A 3,709-nucleotide genomic window follows, 5' to 3' on the forward strand; every position below is an offset into this window, starting at 1 on the left:
CCATCTTTGTAAAACTAATGAAAAGCCACAAAGTTAGGATTAGGAAGGAGCCTGCTAAGATGTAGGCATAGTTAAATGACAAAATAACCAGCCATTGTTCTGGAATTCACAAAATTTATAACTTCCCCAATTACTGCTGTAGATAACATCACTATGACAGAACCTAAGATTGGCCTTTTGAGTTGTGTTTTCAGACTTTTACATTTCTGAAGATCAGCTGACCCCCACCTGGACTCCTGGTTCATGATTCAACCAGTCTTGTGGCCCCAGTCAGAGGTGGACCCAGCACAGGAGGACTGTTTCTCACATCCCTGTGATGACATCCTTGACTAATCAACAGCACCCATTCCTACTCTCTGGTTCACCAACTATCCTTGAAAACCTCAGTGATAACTCCCGTTCTCCAGCACAGGCTGGCCTTGCGTCAATTAAACTCTTCCTCTACTGCAATACCATTATCCCAGTGAGTTGATTTTGTCTGTGCAGTGGTCAGAAAGAACCCATCAGGTGATTACACTTGCTGTCTTCCCTCTGGACCCCAGGAAGGGGTATGTTGGAGGCATCTTGTAGCCACTCTTAAGAGCTAATTATTTGCATCTTGTCTCAACTCTATGTTCAGTGACTTCAAGTTGGTCACGGGAAATCAGTCATGGTGGGAGTCATGGTGCAAATGCTACAAATCGGAATCTTTTTTTCCCAGAGAGTACTAGCTCTTGGACTCAACCTGCAGCATGGGTTAGCCTTCTTCATGCCCTGGCCAGACACTCCTTCCCCTGTGAGAGAGGGAGAGAAAAGCAACCAAGAAAATCTGCTTGTCCTGTCACTAAGCAGTATTTACAAAGATTACTCAGAGGAAGCCATGAATGGCTTTTGGAAGTCCTTTATTGATCTGTCGGTTATTGCACTTTTATGTTGGAAAAATTATTAGCAATGTTGGGTTTTTTTTTTTTGATAAAATGAAGATTCAAAAGAATGATGTTAATTTTGGTAAAATAAAACTCTCAGCTTAAAATTTCATACAAGATCAATTTAATAAACTAAATATCTGTTAATAAGGCAATATTACTTATATTAAGTCCATAAGGAAAATTATACAGTGGTGTAACAAGTATATATGTTCTTGGCATGAAAATCTTAAGTGGAAAAAGTAAATGGCACAAAACTGTGTACTTTATTATTGGATTTATATATAAAAATTATATATAAATAGAAAGGAAACATTTGGGGGCCTTTGAGGTACTGATAATGTTCTGTTTCTTGATTTGGGTGATTATCATATTGGTGTTCACTTTGTAAAAATCCATTGAACTAAAAATTATGATATGTATACTTTTGTATATGTATGTTCTACTTTAATACAAACGTTCACTTAAATAGTATCTAAAGATATGTGTGTGTAATTTCTTAGAAAAAAACCTAAAAGTATTCATTCATTTAATAGTGCTTTCCTCTGGTGAGAGGAGTAGGATTTGGGAAATGGCACAGGGGAATTTCCTTTGTTACCATATAAATTTTGTATTGTCTGTACGTTTTATCATGATTATGCATTTTTTTACAGGGATAAAATATGCCCCCAAAGAACTATTAAACTATCAGCTACCCATCCATTCACATTACTTTTAACATTGATTTTTACTCTACGCTTTCAGCTGTTTCTCATGTTCTACTTAAAGTTCCAGATGGAGGGAGGATTGCATTTTCCCCCCTGTTTTGAAAACACATTAGCAAAGGCAACACCTCTAAAATGTGAAGTCTGTGTGATAGCCTCTTTCAAGGGAGTCTCTTTTGTAGTTGAAAGCAAGTAAATTACCCAAGATAATGCAAATTCCATTTTGTGAAATCTTTGTTGAGAGGTAAATGAATAACTGATCAGGACACTATAAGCCTATACCTTGGTCCTTACTCTCCTGCTCCACGGACTTGGTTAAATATTTTTTAAAGTTCTTGAAGGTTAGTGTGAGAAATTATTTGAGGACTAGAGATACAGTCATTAAGTAACATGTCCAAGGCTGGCATTGATGAAGGCTTCTGCAGAACCAAGAGAGTTCTTCACAAACCATGTTGTACATATTTCTTGAGACTTCACACCTAAGTTTCACCCACTCAGGAGTAAATTCCTAACCTACTTTAACTTGACCAGAGCTGTTACATATTGCTATGCAACAGTGCATGAGGCCAAATGAGGAGCTGAAACCAGCTTCTGCTGCCCATCATCAGCTGAGTGCCACATGGGCTGCCTTCACCCACAGGGGACATTATTTTCTAATTCCCAGAAAGCCACTATGTAGGTTAATGGTGGCTCTGACTGAACCATTCTTATAGAAAGTAGGACAATGTATTTGGCATTGATCATTTCAAATACCCTTTAAAATAAAAGTTATTTGAGAATATTACTTATTACTACATTGTATTAAGTTCATCTCCAACCCTGACACTTTCAGAGCCTTCCTAAGACTTTCAGTTACTTAATGTATATCAGGTTGGTGCAAAAACACACATGGAAATACCTAAAAACATTCTTCATTTCAGCATTGTTAATTTTTAAAGCTTTCCCCAGGGTTGCCTTTTTATATCTTTGATGCCTGAATTGGCAAAGAGAGACTTATTATATATTGTACTCTTTTCCCTTAAGGCAAATCAATAATAAATGTATTTTTAATTAGACCTGGCAGATCTGGGCTAGGAGTCTGAAATTTGCATTTTCATTCTGCCTGTAGCCCTGACTAGAAGCTTGGAAAAATTTTCACTCTCCAAATTCTGTGTAATACGGCACTACACTCTGGTTACTGGGAACCTTTTCACAACTAACCTCTTGGTCAAATCCTAATCTGTGGAGATCATCATAGAATTTATGTCCACTCCAAACTCTGTACAAATTCCTAGGCTTTTACTTGTGGCTTACGGAGGCAGAAAGAAGCAGAGAGACCCTATGGAGTCCTCTTCAGGCGCAGCTGATAAAACTAGAGTTACAAAAAAATAGGAGGTGGATTGTTGCCTGTAAAACTCTCCGATCTCTCAAGATCCCTGAGATAAAGCAAGGGGTGGCCAATGCAATCCCCTCTCTGGGAGAAGAATGCAAAAATGTGGTGCTGTGTTAAGATTCAGGAAACCGACCCTATTTCTCCAGGCATGGAGGTAGGGTCAGTCAAGAAAAACAATTGCTCTTCAGTTTCTCAGACATTCCATTCTCCTCCTCCTGTCTGAGAAATATGTTTGGAGTTAGAGCTCTAGGACATCTCACAATTTTCATCTCCCTGCTTTTGGTGTGTGATTGCAAAAAATCTCCTTTGTGTGATCGTCATGGACCAGAAAATTTGTGACCCATTCAGAAAAGGCCTGTGCTGCTGCTCCAACAATGACCCTGCTGCTGCCTCTGTGCCTGGGTCATCCCTAGCTTCCTCCATCTGGGGCAGGGCACTGGGCATCGATAGGTGCCTCAGGAAGATGATCAACCGCATTGTATGGTAGGCAGGAATGTGGGTATTCATGTTGCATTGACTGTAGCTACTTTGCTGTCACCCCCTACCTCCACCTCAGATTTATGTTGACTCAACCACTAGGCTGGGTTTAGGTCTTTAGCTGTGTAGGGCAGCAGTCCCCGACCTTTATGGCACCAGGGGCCAGTTTTATGGGAGCCAGTTTTTCCATGGAAGGTTGGGAGGGTTGGTTTTGGAATGAAACTGTTCTACCTCAGACCATTAGGCATTAG

The sequence above is a fragment of the Mandrillus leucophaeus genome, unplaced genomic scaffold (genome assembly GCF_000951045.1).
Source record: "Mandrillus leucophaeus isolate KB7577 unplaced genomic scaffold, Mleu.le_1.0 Scaffold684, whole genome shotgun sequence".
Classification (NCBI taxonomy): domain Eukaryota; kingdom Metazoa; phylum Chordata; class Mammalia; order Primates; family Cercopithecidae; genus Mandrillus; species Mandrillus leucophaeus.